This window comes from Amblyomma mixtum, chromosome 3, assembly GCF_055824585.1.
Source record: "Amblyomma mixtum isolate Tamu chromosome 3, ASM5582458v1, whole genome shotgun sequence".
NCBI lineage: Eukaryota > Metazoa > Arthropoda > Arachnida > Ixodida > Ixodidae > Amblyomma > Amblyomma mixtum.
In genome coordinates this window covers 301,117,403-301,135,995 of record NC_143014.1, presented here as the reverse complement: position 1 = coordinate 301,135,995, position 18,593 = coordinate 301,117,403, and the positions used below count along the sequence as shown (strand labels likewise).

The following is an 18,593-nucleotide window of genomic DNA, read 5'->3' as shown; positions in this document are numbered from 1 at the left end:
AAGTCTACTTGCAGAGTTCATGTGCAGTGACAGCACAGTGCAAGAAGAAGAAGAAACACGCCACGCCATGTTATTTGAACAATGCTGCTATATAGGTGTGGTCACCTTAAATGTGTATGCTGAAATGTTGTATGTTCTGATTTTTGCTCTGTTCGCTATCTGCTTCTTTTGAAATGTACTTGTCATTTTTTATCAATATGTTTGTACCCCACTCCTGCCTAAGGCCTGTAACACAGGCCGGCAGTATTTGCTAAATAAATAAATAAATAAACAACCTTCACGTTACGAAGCGCAAGCGCTGGAGCTCCACCGCTACTGCGTCACACCCCTCAAAAGTTGCAGCGTCGTGTACGAGGAGGCTTCACTAGAGAAGAAGCGAATGGCATGTGATCAGCGTGCAGTTTTGGTGTCCTGGAAGAACTGGAGAAACCATGCAGACGAATGTGATCGTGCCAATCAGCACCTGAAACAGTGCGCAGCAGGGCTACAGTGAACCAGAAGAGTCCAGTACAGCGAGCGGAGAGGGCAGTGCCTTGCTGTGCGTGTCGCTGGAAGTGTCGCCTGAAGCAGCGGCGCTGCTGTCGACCACTCTTGAAGGCAGCCGACCCAGGCAAGCCTGACGGCCCTTCGGTTGTGGCTTCTCGTTAATTCTGTGCGGTTGTATTTCACAAGTGTTTTGATGTGAGTGAAATGTAACGAAGAAGACGAAGCTGGCAGTGGCGCGGGACGGAGCGCTCACACTAGGCAAGCGGCCAATAATTCATCTCTTCTCCATCGTTCAACCAGTCTCATCCTTTGGCTGGCCGCCATGCAACATTTGGACTCCGAAGTACACAGAAGCCACCACCACCTTTGCCGTACAGGCCCCGGCGAACCATTCGAGCCAAGCAACTCAGCATCCTGCACGGTGGCAGGATACCCAACAGCCAATCCCACGCTCTCACCACAACATGTCTATGCTCAAGCCACCTTCCTCCATCCAAGACCGGTCTCCTCCCCTGGGGGAATCCAGTGAGGCACAGCAACTAAGCTACAACATTGACATCCTCAGAAAAGCTAGCTATGACCTGGACCACTTACATTCGTGAAATCTGGGACGCTGGCGAATGCAATCTGTCAGAAGGTGAAGGAAGACCCCGACAGCGCCAAGCACGTGGCCGGCTTCTGTCAGTACACGGCTGCGTCTCAGAAGGAGCGGCCTAGTGTATTCTTGGAGGGACTCATCTGCGCCTGTCAAAATTGGTTCAGATGCCGCGACGTCATTGTTGACGGGGTACAATGGTGGACAGCAGCGCAATTCAAACCCTGGGGGAAAGCCACCTTCTCTACACTGGACGGCCTTCGTGGAATTTGTGGCCAAACTACTGGCATTCATCGCCAAAATAGCTGACCACGCACAGGTCCGCTCTCTGGCGGAACTCATCATCGACTGCTGCGAAGCCATTCTCTCTTCTCCAGGCTAAAATGAAGAGGAGCAGATAGAGTGTGTCTACAAGACGCTGCACAGGGAGGTGAAGCTCCCGAGCGAGCCGCCCTGCCGTGCATGAGGGCGCTCGCGTCAAGTCTACTTGCAGAGTTCATGTGCAGTGAACGCACAGTGCAAGAAGAACAACAAACACGCCACGCCACGTTATTTGAACAATGCTGCTATATAGGTGTGGTCACCTTAAGCACAAACTGTGAGGAGGAGCATGGCATATTACAACGGATTCAACACAGACCCATTCGTTTCGTGGGAGAAGCGGACCACAGGCCCACAGCAGGGCGCAATAGTACCGACCTTACAGTTTCCATCAGCGGTTCTCAGGAAACTAGGTGCAACCCACCCACCAGGCATGGTGCCTGCACTGCGATTGCGGGAGGACAATGCCGGAGATAAGAGAGAAGGGTTTATATGTGAATGCAGGTCACACCTAAATTTACTATCATGTCACACTGCGCTAGTTACTAACAGATGCTACTCCACCTAATGTCTTGCAATATAGCCAAAAATTTTGTGCAGTATAGATTTATGAGTACAGTTGAGCCCACTTATCATAGCTGCTGTTATTATGAATACTTGTTCATTCTCAGAAGATACAAAGTAGCGCTGTCAACTCGGCCCGCAGTAGAAAAACTTCCTCCTCCGAAAAGCACAAAGACTGGAGAGCATCTCCACGAACCCCTGACACCCATCCCGCAAAAAACTATGGGGACTAAACAACACAGTAAAAAGGTGGGCATTACTGACAAAACAATTCAGTTTTACGAAATGATGCCGCGAAAAACATATACTTTAAAGGAGACACCAGTGCTGGGCTTGGCATGGCAAGCCTCGCAAACTGCAGTGGGAGTTACCTTTTCACTCGTTACGGGTCGAACACAAAAGCTTGGATAAGGCATGGCTTTTTGTTCTGATTCAATGAGCGTGCAACCCCACATAAGCTTCGAATTGCCAATGCGTTTCCTCGCCAAGCGGCTTTCTGAGTTCCACTATGATATCACGAATCAAATGCGAACTCCTTCTTGTGCTTGAAAAATTTGCAATGCACCACACGTTGCATTCTTCGACTGTGGTGACAAAGCTGTTCTCAGCATTGAATGCCACATGCAAGATCCAGTTAACAGACATGGGCGTGACTCACACGCTCAAAATTCCCTGCTATGTCAAATCACAAACGCATGCTGGGTGATTCGCCACCCAGCATGCGCTGCTGCATGCTGGGGGTGGCATGCTATGCCATGGAATGACAGGTCGCTGTCGTACATGTGCGCAATTATACACATATGGATTTGTAGCAACTGAATGATGCACAGATGGCGAGACACCATTTCGCGTGGGATGACTTCACTGGTGCTGATCATGACGCCAGCATTGCAAAGCCATGCAATGGCGAAGCCACACACTCCCAACTATCAAGAATCACACAATGGCGATAAGGAAACCAACCTGCCTTCATTTGCAGTGGATGTGTTTACCGCGATTAATTATACTGTGCTCTTAAAGCAGACTGTTCGCACCTACAGCTCTAGCAAGAAACAGGCTTATGACTGCATTGAAGAGCTTCGATAGTGGCATCATGAAGTTTCCTTAAAAGAAGCCGATGTGCATAATGAACTTCTCTTAGAAATAAACACCAGTTTTGTCAGACTTTGGATTTCTGGCTGTAAACTGGGAAGTTCGTTTGTTACAAATCTCAAACTTAATAAACTCAATTCGCGCGACTGTCAGGTTTGTTACAAGCAGGCTTCACTGTATATAAAAGTCAAACCCATTTATAACAATATTCAAGTGCTCTGGAAATACCATCACTATAACCGATCATTATTATAACATGGTTGTGCCAGAAAAAAGCTTTAATTTATTGACAAGAAAGACCTGAAAAGGTCTGATCGCTCTAATGCCTGTAAAAACTCATTAATTCGAACTTCAGGGGACCGGAAAAATGTTAAAATCATCTAGTGATCCTAAAAACAAAACCAATGATCCTCAAAAACTAACAAGAACTGACTGCACCACGGTATATTTGTTTGATGAAAGACTTTGCAATGGTTGCTGGCTTTTGAGATAAGAACAGTGTGATAATTTTTTTTCCCATACAGCATGAATACTGTCCGGAGCAATGAAGCAGAACTGCTGAAATGTGATATGGGCCTCTGCGACAACCTTCACGTTACGAAGCGCAAGCGCTGGAGCTCCACCGCTACTCCGTCACACCCCTCAAAAGTTGCAGCGTCGTGCACGAGGAGGCTTCACTAGAGAAGAAGCGAATGGCATGTGATCAGCGTGCAGTTTTGGTGTCCTGGAAGAACTGGAGAAACCATGCAGACGAATGTGATCGTGCCAATCAGCACCTGAAACAGTGCGCAGCAGGGCTACAGTGAACCAGAAGAGTCCAGTACAGCGAGCGGAGAGGGCAGTGCCTTGCTGTGCGTGTCGCTGGAAGTGTCGCCTGAAGCAGCGGCGCTGCTGTCGACCACTCTTGAAGGCAGCCGACCCAGGCAAGCCTGACGGCGCTTCGGTTGTGGCTTCTCGTTAATTCTGTGCGGTTGTATTTCACAAGCGTTTTGATGTGAGTGTAATGTAACGAAGAAGACGAAGCTGGCAGTGGCGCGGGACGGAGCGCTCACACTAGGCCAGCGGCCAATAATTCATCTCTTCTCCATCGTTCAACCAGTCTCATCCTTTGGCTGGCCGCCATGCAACATTTGGACTCCGAAGTACACAGAAGCCACCACCACCTTTGCCGTACAGGCCCCGGCGAACCATTCGAGCCAAGCAACTCAGCATCCTGCACGGTGGCAGGATACCCAACAGCCAATCCCACGCTCTCGCCGCAACATGTCTATGCTCAAGCCACATTCCTCCATCCAAGACCGGTCTCCTCCCCTGGGGGAATCCAGTGAGGCACAGCAACTAAGCTACAACATTGACATCCTCAGAAAAGCTAGCTATGACCTGGACCACTTACATTCGTGAAATCTGGGACGCTGGCGAATGCAATCTGTCAGAAGGTGAAGGAAGACCCCGACAGCGCCAAGCACGTGGCCGGCTTCTGTCAGTACACGGCTGCGTCTCAGAAGGAGCGGCCTAGTGTATTCTTGGAGGGACTCATCTGCGCCTGTCAAAATTGGTTCAGATGCCGCGACGTCATTGTTGACGGGGTACAATGGTGAACAGCAGCGCAATTCAAACCCTGGGGGAAAGCCACCTTCTCTACACTGGACGGCCTTCGTGGAATTTGTGGCCAAACTACTGGCATCCATCGCCAAAATAGCTGACCACGCACAGGTCCGCTCTCTGGCGGAACTCATCATCGACTGCTGCGAAGCCATTCTCTCTTCTCCGGGCAAAAATGAAGAGGAGCAGATAGAGTGTGTCTACAAGACGCTGCACAGGGAGGTGAAGCTGCCGAGCGAGCCGCCCTGCCGCGCATGAGGGCGCTCGCGTCAAGTCTACTTGCAGAGTTCATGTGCAGTGACAGCACAGTGCAAGAAGAAGAAGAAACACGCCACGCCATGTTATTTGAACAATGCTGCTATATAGGTGTGGTCACCTTAAATGTGTATGCTGAAATGTTGTATGTTCTGATTTTTGCTCTGTTCGCTATCTGCTTCTTTTGAAATGTACTTGTCATTTTTTATCAATATGTTTGTACCCCACTCCTGCCTAAGGCCTGTAACACAGGCCGGCAGTATTTGCTAAATAAATAAATAAATAAACAACCTTCACGTTACGAAGCGCAAGCGCTGGAGCTCCACCGCTACTGCGTCACACCCCTCAAAAGTTGCAGCGTCGTGTACGAGGAGGCTTCACTAGAGAAGAAGCGAATGGCATGTGATCAGCGTGCAGTTTTGGTGTCCTGGAAGAACTGGAGAAACCATGCAGACGAATGTGATCGTGCCAATCAGCACCTGAAACAGTGCGCAGCAGGGCTACAGTGAACCAGAAGAGTCCAGTACAGCGAGCGGAGAGGGCAGTGCCTTGCTGTGCGTGTCGCTGGAAGTGTCGCCTGAAGCAGCGGCGCTGCTGTCGACCACTCTTGAAGGCAGCCGACCCAGGCAAGCCTGACGGCCCTTCGGTTGTGGCTTCTCGTTAATTCTGTGCGGTTGTATTTCACAAGTGTTTTGATGTGAGTGAAATGTAACGAAGAAGACGAAGCTGGCAGTGGCGCGGGACGGAGCGCTCACACTAGGCAAGCGGCCAATAATTCATCTCTTCTCCATCGTTCAACCAGTCTCATCCTTTGGCTGGCCGCCATGCAACATTTGGACTCCGAAGTACACAGAAGCCACCACCACCTTTGCCGTACAGGCCCCGGCGAACCATTCGAGCCAAGCAACTCAGCATCCTGCACGGTGGCAGGATACCCAACAGCCAATCCCACGCTCTCACCGCAACATGTCTATGCTCAAGCCACCTTCCTCCATCCAAGACCGGTCTCCTCCCCTGGGGGAATCCAGTGAGGCACAGACACTAAGCTACAACATTGACATCCTCAGAAAAGCTAGCTATGACCTGGACCACTTACATTCGTGAAATCTGGGACGCTGGCGAATGCAATCTGTCAGAAGGTGAAGGAAGACCCCGACAGCGCCAAGCACGTGGCCGGCTTCTGTCAGTACACAGCTGCGTCTCAGAAGGAGCGGCCTAGTGTATTCTTGGAGGGACTCATCTGCGCCTGTCAAAATTGGTTCAGATGCCGCGACGTCATTGTTGACGGGGTACAATGGTGGACAGCAGCGCAATTCAAACCCTGGGGGAAAGCCACCTTCTCTACACTGGACGGCCTTCGTGGAATTTGTGGCCAAACTACTGGCATTCATCGCCAAAATAGCTGACCACGCACAGGTCCGCTCTCTGGCGGAACTCATCATCGACTGCTGCGAAGCCATTCTCTCTTCTCCAGGCTAAAATGAAGAGGAGCAGATAGAGTGTGTCTACAAGACGCTGCACAGGGAGGTGAAGCTCCCGAGCGAGCCGCCCTGCCGTGCATGAGGGCGCTCGCGTCAAGTCTACTTGCAGAGTTCATGTGCAGTGAACGCACAGTGCAAGAAGAACAACAAACACGCCACGCCACGTTATTTGAACAATGCTGCTATATAGGTGTGGTCACCTTAAGCACAAACTGTGAGGAGGAGCATGGCATATTACAACGGATTCAACACAGACCCATTCGTTTCGTGGGAGAAGCGGACCACAGGCCCACAGCAGGGCGCAATAGTACCGACCTTACAGTTTCCATCAGCGGTTCTCAGGAAACTAGGTGCAACCCACCCACCAGGCATGGTGCCTGCACTGCGATTGCGGGAGGACAATGCCGGAGATAAGAGAGAAGGGTTTATATGTGAATGCAGGTCACACCTAAATTTACTATCATGTCACACTGCGCTAGTTACTAACAGATGCTACTCCACCTAATGTCTTGCAATATAGCCAAAAATTTTGTGCAGTATAGATTTATGAGTACAGTTGAGCCCACTTATCATAGCTGCTGTTATTATGAATACTTGTTCATTCTCAGAAGATACAAAGTAGCGCTGTCAACTCGGCCCGCAGTAGAAAAACTTCCTCCTCCGAAAAGCACAAAGACTGGAGAGCATCTCCACGAACCCCTGACACCCATCCCGCAAAAAACTATGGGGACTAAACAACACAGTAAAAAGGTGGGCATTACTGACAAAACAATTCAGTTTTACGAAATGATGCCGCGAAAAACATATACTTTAAAGGAGACACCAGTGCTGGGCTTGGCATGGCAAGCCTCGCAAACTGCAGTGGGAGTTACCTTTTCACTCGTTACGGGTCGAACACAAAAGCTTGGATAAGGCATGGCTTTTTGTTCTGATTCAATGAGCGTGCAACCCCACATAAGCTTCGAATTGCCAATGCGTTTCCTCGCCAAGCGGCTTTCTGAGTTCCACTATGATATCACGAATCAAATGCGAACTCCTTCTTGTGCTTGAAAAATTTGCAATGCACCACACGTTGCATTCTTCGACTGTGGTGACAAAGCTGTTCTCAGCATTGAATGCCACATGCAAGATCCAGTTAACAGACATGGGCGTGACTCACACGCTCAAAATTCCCTGCTATGTCAAATCACAAACGCATGCTGGGTGATTCGCCACCCAGCATGCGCTGCTGCATGCTGGGGGTGGCATGCTATGCCATGGAATGACAGGTCGCTGTCGTACATGTGCGCAATTATACACATATGGATTTGTAGCAACTGAATGATGCACAGATGGCGAGACACCATTTCGCGTGGGATGACTTCACTGGTGCTGATCATGACGCCAGCATTGCAAAGCCATGCAATGGCGAAGCCACACACTCCCAACTATCAAGAATCACACAATGGCGATAAGGAAACCAACCTGCCTTCATTTGCAGTGGATGTGTTTACCGCGATTAATTATACTGTGCTCTTAAAGCAGACTGTTCGCACCTACAGCTCTAGCAAGAAACAGGCTTATGACTGCATTGAAGAGCTTCAATAGTGGCATCATGAAGTTTCCTTAAAAGAAGCCGATGTGCATAATGAACTTCTCTTAGAAATAAACACCAGTTTTGTCAGACTTTGGATTTCTGGCTGTAAACTGGGAAGTTCGTTTGTTACAAATCTCAAACTTAATAAACTCAATTCGCGCGACTGTCAGGTTTGTTACAAGCAGGCTTCACTGTATATAAAAGTCAAACCCATTTATAACAATATTCAAGTGCTCTGGAAATACCATCACTATAACCGATCATTATTATAACATGGTTGTGCCAGAAAAAAGCTTTAATTTATTGACAAGAAAGACCTGAAAAGGTCTGATCGCTCTAATGCCTGTAAAAACTCATTAATTCGAACTTCAGGGGACCGGAAAAATGTTAAAATCATCTAGTGATCCTAAAAACAAAACCAATGATCCTCAAAAACTAACAAGAACTGACTGCACCACGGTATATTTGTTTGATGAAAGACTTTGCAATGGTTGCTGGCTTTTGAGATAAGAACAGTGTGATAATTTTTTTTCCCATACAGCATGAATACTGTCCGGAGCAATGAAGCAGAACTGCTGAAATGTGATATGGGCCTCTGCGACAACCTTCACGTTACGAAGCGCAAGCGCTGGAGCTCCACCGCTACTCCGTCACACCCCTCAAAAGTTGCAGCGTCGTGCACGAGGAGGCTTCACTAGAGAAGAAGCGAATGGCATGTGATCAGCGTGCAGTTTTGGTGTCCTGGAAGAACTGGAGAAACCATGCAGACGAATGTGATCGTGCCAATCAGCACCTGAAACAGTGCGCAGCAGGGCTACAGTGAACCAGAAGAGTCCAGTACAGCGAGCGGAGAGGGCAGTGCCTTGCTGTGCGTGTCGCTGGAAGTGTCGCCTGAAGCAGCGGCGCTGCTGTCGACCACTCTTGAAGGCAGCCGACCCAGGCAAGCCTGACGGCGCTTCGGTTGTGGCTTCTCGTTAATTCTGTGCGGTTGTATTTCACAAGCGTTTTGATGTGAGTGTAATGTAACGAAGAAGACGAAGCTGGCAGTGGCGCGGGACGGAGCGCTCACACTAGGCCAGCGGCCAATAATTCATCTCTTCTCCATCGTTCAACCAGTCTCATCCTTTGGCTGGCCGCCATGCAACATTTGGACTCCGAAGTACACAGAAGCCACCACCACCTTTGCCGTACAGGCCCCGGCGAACCATTCGAGCCAAGCAACTCAGCATCCTGCACGGTGGCAGGATACCCAACAGCCAATCCCACGCTCTCGCCGCAACATGTCTATGCTCAAGCCACATTCCTCCATCCAAGACCGGTCTCCTCCCCTGGGGGAATCCAGTGAGGCACAGCAACTAAGCTACAACATTGACATCCTCAGAAAAGCTAGCTATGACCTGGACCACTTACATTCGTGAAATCTGGGACGCTGGCGAATGCAATCTGTCAGAAGGTGAAGGAAGACCCCGACAGCGCCAAGCACGTGGCCGGCTTCTGTCAGTACACGGCTGCGTCTCAGAAGGAGCGGCCTAGTGTATTCTTGGAGGGACTCATCTGCGCCTGTCAAAATTGGTTCAGATGCCGCGACGTCATTGTTGACGGGGTACAATGGTGGACAGCAGCGCAATTCAAACCCTGGGGGAAAGCCACCTTCTCTACACTGGACGGCCTTCGTGGAATTTGTGGCCAAACTACTGGCATCCATCGCCAAAATAGCTGACCACGCACAGGTCCGCTCTCTGGCGGAACTCATCATCGACTGCTGCGAAGCCATTCTCTCTTCTCCGGGCTAAAATGAAGAGGAGCAGATAGAGTGTGTCTACAAGACGCTGCACAGGGAGGTGAAGCTCCCGAGCGAGCCGCCCTGCCGTGCATGAGGGCGCTCGCGTCAAGTCTACTTGCAGAGTTCATGTGCAGTGAACGCACAGTGCAAGAAGAACAAACACGCCACGTCACATTATTTGAACAATGCTGCTATATAGGTGTGGTCACCTTAAGCACAAACTGTGAGTAGGAGCATGGCATATTACAACGGATTCAACACAGACCCATTCGTTTCGTGGGAGAAGCGGACCACAGGCCCACAGCAGGGCGCAATAGTACCGACCTTACAGTTTCCATCAGCGGTTCTCAGGAAACTAGGTGCAACCCACCCACCAGGCATGGTGCCTGCACTGCGATTGCGGGAGGACAATGCCGGAGATAAGAGAGAAGGGTTTATATGTGAATGCAGGTCACACCTAAATTTACTATCATGTCACACTGCGCTAGTTACTAACAGATGCTACTCCACCTAATGTCTTGCAATATAGCCAAAAATTTTGTGCAGTACAGATTTATGAGTACAGTTGAGCCCACTTATCATAGCTGCTGTTATTATGAATACTTGTTCATTCTCAGAAGATACAAAGTAGCGCTGTCAACTCGGCCCGCAGTAGAAAAACTTCCTCCTCCGAAAAGCACAAAGACTGGAGAGCATCTCCACGAACCCCTGACACCCATCCCGCAAAAAGCTATGGGGACTAAACAACACAGTAAAAAGGTGGGCATTACTGACAAAACAATGCAGTTTTACGAAATGATCCCGCGAAAAACATATACTTTAAAGGAGACACCAGTGCTGGGCCTGGCATGGCAAGCCTCGCAAACTGCAGTGGGAGTTACCTTTTCACTCGTTAAGGGTCGAACACAAATGCTTGGATAAGGCATGGCTTTTTGTTCTGATTCAGTGAGCGTGCAACCCCACATAAGCTTCGGATTGCCAATGCGTTTCCTCCCCAAGCGGCTTTCTGAGTTCCACTATGATATCACGAATCAAATTCGAACTCCTTCTTGTGCTTGAAAAATTTGCAATGCACCACACGTTGGATTCTTCGACTGTGGTGACAAAGCTGTTCTCAGCATTGAATGCCACATGCAAGATCCAGTTAACAGACATGGGCGTGACTCACACGCTCAAAATTCCCTGCTATGTCAAATCACAAACGCATGCTGGGTGATTCGCCACCCAGCATGCGCTACTGCATGCTGGGGGTGGCATGCTATGCCATGGAATGACAGGTCGCTGTCGTACATGTGCGCAATTATACACATGTGGATTTGTAGCAACTGAATGATGCACAGATGGCGAGACACCATTTCGCGTGGGATGACTTCACTGGTGCTGATCATGACGCCAGCATTGCAAAGCCATGCAATGGCGAAGCCACTGTACACGACGACAACACTCCCAACTACAGAGAATCACACAATGGCGATGAGGAAACCAACCTGCCTTCATTTGCAGTGGATGTGTTAACCGCGATTAGTTATACTGTGCTCTTAAAGCAGACTGTTCGCACCTACAGCTCTAGCAAGAAACACGCTTATGACTGCATTGAAGAGCTTCGATAGTGCCGTCATAAAGTTTCCTTAAAAGAAGCCAATGTGCATAATGAACTTCTTAGAAATAAACACCAGTTTTGTCAGACTTTGGATTTCTGGCTGTAAAATGGGAAGTTCGTTTGTTACGGATCTCAAACTTAATAAACTCAATTCGCGCGACTATCAGGTTTGTTACAAGCGGGCTTCACTGTATATAAAAGTCAAACCCATTTATGACAACATTGAAGTGCTCTGGAAATACCATCACTATAACCGATCATTATTATAACATGGTTGTGCCCGAAAAGAGCTTTAGAGCATTTATTGACAAGAAAGACCTGAAAAGGTTTGATCACTCTAATGCCTGTAAAAACTCATGAATTCGAACTTCAGGGGACCGGAAAAATGTTAAAATCATCTAGTGATCCTAAAAACAAAACCAATGATCCTCAAAAACTAACAAGAACTGACTGCACCACGGTATATTTGTTTGATGAAAGACTTTGCAATGGTTGCTGGCTTTTGAGATAAGAACAGTGTGATAATTTTTTTTCCCATACTGCATGAATACTGTCTGGAGCAATGAAGCAGAACTTTTGAAATGTGATATGGGCCTCTGCGACAACCTTCACGTTAAGAAGCGCAAGCGCTGGAGCTCCACCGCTACTGCGTCACACCCCTCAAAAGTTGCAGCGTCGTGTACGAGGAGGCTTCACTAGAGAAGAAGCGAATGGCATGTGATCAGCGTGCAGTTTTGGTGTCCTGGAAGAACTGGAGAAACCATGCAGACGAATGTGATCGTGCCAATCAGCACCTGAAACAGTGCGCAGCAGGGCTACAGTGAACAAGAAGAGTCCAGTACAGCGAGCGGAGAGGGCAGTGCCTTGCTGTGCGTGTCGCTGGAAGTGTCGCCTGAAGCAGCGGCGCTGCTGTCGACCACTCTTGAAGGCAGCCGACCCAGGCAAGCCTGACGGCCCTTCGGTTGTGGCTTCTCGTTAATTCTGTGCGGTTGTATTTCACAAGTGTTTTGATGTGAGTGAAATGTAACGAAGAAGACGAAGCTGGCAGTGGCGCGGGACGGAGCGCTCACACTAGGCAAGCGGCCAATAATTCATCTCTTCTCCATCGTTCAACCAGTCTCATCCTTTGGCTGGCCGCCATGCAACATTTGGACTCCGAAGTACACAGAAGCCACCACCACCTTTGCCGTACAGGCCCCGGCGAACCATTCGAGCCAAGCAACTCAGCATCCTGCACGGTGGCAGGATACCCAACAGCCAATCCCACGCTCTCACCGCAACATGTCTATGCTCAAGCCACCTTCCTCCATCCAAGACCGGTCTCCTCCCCTGGGGGACTCCAGTGACGCACAGCAACTAAGCTACAACATTGACATCCTCAGAAAAGCTAGCTATGACCTGGACCACTTACATTCGTGAAATCTGGGACGCTGGCGAATGCAATCTGTCAGAAGGTGAAGGAAGACCCCGACAGCGCCAAGCACGTGGCCGGCTTCTGTCAGTACACGGCTGCGTCTCAGAAGGAGCGGCCTAGTGTATTCTTGGAGGGACTCATCTGCGCCTGTCAAAATTGGTTCAGATGCCGCGACGTCATTGTTGACGGGGTACAATGGTGGACAGCAGCGCAATTCAAACCCTGGGGGAAAGCCACCTTCTCTACACTGGACGGCCTTCGTGGAATGTGTGGCCAAACTACTGGCATCCATCGCCAAAATAGCTGACCACGCACAGGTCCGCTCTCTGGCGGAACTCATCATCGACTGCTGCGAAGCCATTCTCTCTTCTCCAGGCTAAAATGAAGAGGAGCAGATAGAGTGTGTCTACAAGACGCTGCACAGGGAGGTGAAGCTCCCGAGCGAGCCGCCCTGCCGTGCATGAGGGCGCTCGCGTCAAGTCTACTTGCAGAGTTCATGTGCAGTGAACGCACAGTGCAAGAAGAACAACAAACACGCCACGCCACGTTATTTGAACAATGCTGCTATATAGGTGTGGTCACCTTAAGCACAAACTGTGAGGAGGAGCATGGCATATTACAACGGATTCAACACAGACCCATTCGTTTCGTGGGAGAAGCGGACCACAGGCCCACAGCAGGGCGCAATAGTACCGACCTTACAGTTTCCATCAGCGGTTCTCAGGAAACTAGGTGCAACCCACCCACCAGGCATGTTGCCTGCACTGCGATTGCGGGAGGACAATGCCGGAGATAAGAGAGAAGGGTTTATATGTGAATGCAGGTCACACCTAAATTTACTATCATGTCACACTGCGCTAGTTACTAACAGATGCTACTCCACCTAATGTCTTGCAATATAGCCAAAAATTTTGTGCAGTACAGATTTATGAGTACAGTTGAGCCCACTTATCATAGCTGCTGTTATTATGAATACTTGTTCATTCTCAGAAGATACAAAGTAGCGCTGTCAACTCGGCCCGCAGTAGAAAAACTTCCTCCTCCGAAAAGCACAAAGACTGGAGAGCATCTCCACGAACCCCTGACACCCATCCCGCAAAAAGCTATGGGGACTAAACAACACAGTAAAAAGGTGGGCATTACTGACAAAACAATGCAGTTTTACGAAATGATCCCGCGAAAAACATATACTTTAAAGGAGACACCAGTGCTGGGCCTGGCATGGCAAGCCTCGCAAACTGCAGTGGGAGTTACCTTTTCACTCGTTACGGGTCGAACACAAATGCTTGGATAAGGCATGGCTTTTTGTTCTGATTCAGTGAGCGTGCAACCCCACATAAGCTTCGGATTGCCAATGCGTTTCCTCCCCAAGCGGCTTTCTGAGTTCCACTATGATATCACGAATCAAATTCGAACTCCTTCTTGTGCTTGAAAAATTTGCAATGCACCACACGTTGGATTCTTCGACTGTGGTGACAAAGCTGTTCTCAGCATTGAATGCCACATGCAAGATTCAGTTCACAGACATGGGCGTGACTCACACGCTCAAAATTCCCTGCTATGTCAAATCACAAACGCATGCTGGGTGATTCGCCACCCAGCATGCGCTGCTGCATGCTGGGGGTGGCATGCTATGCCATGGAATGACAGGTCGCTGTCGTACATGTGCGCAATTATACACATGTGGATTTGTAGCAACTGAATGATGCACAGATGGCGGGACACCATTTCGCGTGGGATGACTTCACTGGTGCTGATCATGACGCCAGCATTGCAAAGCCATGCAATGGCGAAGCCACTGTACACGACGACAACACTCCCAACTACAGAGAATCACACAATGGCGATGAGGAAACCAACCTGCCTTCATTTGCAGTGGATGTGTTAACCGCGATTAGTTATACTGTGCTCTTAAAGCAGACTGTTCGCACCTACAGCTCTAGCAAGAAACACGCTTATGACTGCATTGAAGAGCTTCGATAGTGCCGTCATAAAGTTTCCTTAAAAGAAGCCAATGTGCATAATGAACTTCTCTTAGAAATAAACACCAGTTTTGTCAGACTTTGGATTTCTGGCTGTAAAATGGGAAGTTCGTTTGTTACGGATCTCAAACTTAATAAACTCAATTCGCGCGACTATCAGGTTTGTTACAAGCGGGCTTCACTGTATATAAAAGTCAAACCCATTTATGACAACATTGAAGTGCTCTGGAAATACCATCACTATAACCGATCATTATTATAACATGGTTGTGCCCGAAAAGAGCTTTAGAGCATTTATTGACAAGAAAGACCTGAAAAGGTTTGATCACTCTAATGCCTGTAAAAACTCATTAATTCGAACTTCAGGGGACCGGAAAAATGTTAAAATCATCTAGTGATCCTAAAAACAAAACCAATGATCCTCAAAAACTAACAAGAACTGACTGCACCACGGTATATTTGTTTGATGAAAGACTTTGCAATGGTTGCTGGCTTTTGAGATAAGAACAGTGTGATAATTTTTTTTCCCATACAGCATGAATACTGTCCGGAGCAATGAAGCAGAACTGCTGAAATGTGATATGGGCCTCTGCGACAACCTTCACGTTACGAAGCGCAAGCGCTGGAGCTCCACCGCTACTCCGTCACACCCCTCAAAAGTTGCATCGTCGTGTACGAGGAGGCTTCACTAGAGAAGCGAATGGCATGTGATCAGCGTGCAGTTTTGGTGTCCTGAAAGAACTGGAGAAACCATGCAGACGAATGTGATCGTGCCAATCAGCACCTGAAACAGTGCGCAGCAGGGCTACAGTGAACCATAAGAGTCCAGTTCAGCGAGCGGAGAGGGCAGTGCCTTGCTGTGCGTGTCGCTGGAAGTGTCGCCTGAAGCAGCGGCGCTGCTGTCGACCACTCTTGAAGGCAGCCGACCCAGGCAAGCCTGACGGCGCTTCGGTTGTGGCTTCTCGTTAATTCTGTGCGGTTGTATTTCACAAGTGTTTTGATGTGAGTGTAATGTAACGAAGAAGACGAAGCTGGCAGTGGCGCGGGACGGAGCGCTCACACTAGGCCAGCGGCCAATAATTCATCTCTTCTCCATCGTTGAACCAGTCTCATCCTTTGGCTGGCCGCCATGCAACATTTGGACTCCGAAGTACACAGAAGCCACCACCACCTTTGCCGTACAGGCCCCGGCGAACCATTCCAGCCAAGCAACTCAGCATCCTGCATGGTGGCAGGATACCCAACAGCCAATCCCACGCTCTCACCGCAACATGTCTATGCTCAAGCCACCTTCCTCCATCCAAGACCGGTCTCCTCCCCTGGGGGAATCCAGTGAGGCACAGCAACTAAGCTACAACATTGACATCCTCAGAAAAGCTAGCTATGACCACTTACATTCGTGAAATCTGGGACGCTGGCGAATGCAATGTGTCAGAAGGTGAAGGAAGACCCCGACAGCGCCAAGCACGTGGCCGGCTTCTGTCAGTACACGGCTGCGTCTCAGAAGGAGCGGCCTATAGTGTATTCTTGGAGGGACTCATCTGCGCCTGTCAAAATTGGTTCAGATGCCGCGACGTCATTGTTGACGGGGTACAATGGTGGACAGCAGCGCAATTCAAACCCTGGGGGAAAGCCACCCTCTCTACACTGGACGGCCTTCGTGGAATTTGTGGCCAAACTACTGGCATCCATCGCCAAAATAGCTGACCACGCACAGGTCCGCTCTCTGGCGGAACTCATCATCGACTGCTGCGAAGCCATTCTCTCTTCTCCGGGCTAAAATTAAGAGGAGCAGATAGAGTGTGTCTACAAGACGCTGCACAGGGAGGTGAAGCTCCCGAGCGAGCCGCCCTGCCGTGCATGAGGGCGCTCGCGTCAAGTCTACTTGCAGAGTTCATGTGCAGTGAACGCACAGTGCAAGAAGAACAACAAACACGCCACGCCACGTTATTTGAACAATGCTGCTATATAGGTGTGGTCACCTTAAGCACAAACTGTGAGGAGGAGCATCGCATATTACAACGGATTCAACACAGACCCATTCGTTTCGTGGGAGAAGCGGACAGCAGGCCCACAGCAGGGCGCAATAGTACCGACCTGACAGTTTCCATCAGCGGTTCTCAGGAAACTAGGTGCAACCCACCCATCAGGCATGGTGCCTGCACTGCGATTGCGGGAGGACAATGCCGGAGATAAGAGAGAAGGGTTTATATGTGAATGCAGGTCACACCTAAATTTACTATCATGTCACACTGCGCTAGTTACTAACAGATGCTACTCCACCTAATGTCTTGCAATATAGCCAAAAATTTTGTGCAGTATAGATTTATGAGTACAGTTGAGCCCACTTATCATAGCTGCTGTTATTATGAATACTTGTTCATTCTCAGAAGATACAAAGTAGCGCTGTCAACTCGGCCCGCAGTAGAAAAACTTCCTCCTCCGAAAAGCACAAAGACTGGAGAGCATCTCCACAAACCCCTGACACCCATCCCGCAAAAAACTATGGGGACTAAACAACACAGTAAAAAGGTGGGCATTACTGACAAAACAATTCAGTTTTACGAAATGATGCCGCGAAAAACATATCCTTTAAAGGAGACACCAGTGCTGGGCTTGGCATGGCAAGCCTCGCAAACTGCAGTGGGAGTTACCTTTTCACTCGTTACGGGTCGAACACAAAAGCTTGGATAAGGCATGGCTTTTTGTTCTGATTCAATGAGCGTGCAACCCCATATAAGCTTCGAATTGCCAATGCGTTTCCTCGCCAAGCGGCTTTCTGAGTTCCACTATGATATCACGAATAAATGCGAACTCCTTCTTGTGCTTGAACAATTTGCAATGCACCACACGTTGCATTCTTAGACTGTGGTGACAAAGCTGTTCTCAGCATTGAATGCCACATGCAAGATCCAGTTAACAGACATGGGCGTGACCCACACGCTCAAAATTCCCTGCTATGTCAAATCACAAACGCATGCTGGGTGATTCGCCACCCAGCATGCGCTGCTGCATGCTGGGGGTGGCATGCTATGCCATGGAATGACAGGTCGCTGTCGTACATGTGCGCAATTATACACGTATGGATTTGTAGCAACTGAATGATGCACAGATGGCGAGACACCATTTCGCGTGGGATGACTTCACTGGTGCTGATCATGACGCCAGCATTGCAAAGCCATGCAATGGCGAAGCCACTGTACACGACGTCAACACTCCCAACTATCAAGAATCACACAATGGCGATAAGGAAACCAACCTGCCTTCATTTGCAGTGGATGTGTTTACCGCGATTAATTATACTGTGCTCTTAAAGCAGACTGTTCGCACCTACAGCTCTAGCAAGAAACAGGCTTATGACTGCATTGAAGAGCTTCGATAGTGGCATCATAAAGTTTCCTTAAAAGAAGCCGATGTGCATAATGAACTTCTCTTAGAAATAAACACCAGTTTTGTCAGACTTTGGATTTCTGGCTATGTAAACTGGAAAGTTCGTTTGTTACAAATCTCAAACTTAATAAACTCAATTCGCGCGACTGTCAGGTTTGTTACAAGCGGGCTTCACTGTATATAAAAGTCAAACCCATTTATAACAATATTCAAGTGCTCTGGAAATACCATCACTATAACCGATCATTATTATAACATGGTTGTGCCAGAAAAGAGCTTTAATTTATTGACAAGAAAGACCTGAAAAGGTCTGATCACTCTAATGCCTGTAAAAACTCATTAATTCGAACTTCAGGGGACCGGAAAAATGTTAAAATCATCTAGTGATCCTAAAAACAAAACCAATGATCCTCAAAAACTAACAAGAACTGACTGCACCACGGTATATTTGT

At 48.8% G+C, this 18,593-nt stretch overlaps 2 pseudogenes; both read left to right on the top strand.

Annotated features, from left to right (window-relative positions):
* Window positions 1–431: 431 nt before the first annotated feature.
* Window positions 432–5,447, top strand: LOC149355381 (uncharacterized; annotated as a pseudogene).
* On the top strand, window positions 5,363–17,739 carry LOC149355380 (uncharacterized; annotated as a pseudogene).
* The last annotated feature ends 854 nt before the right edge of the window (window positions 17,740–18,593 follow it).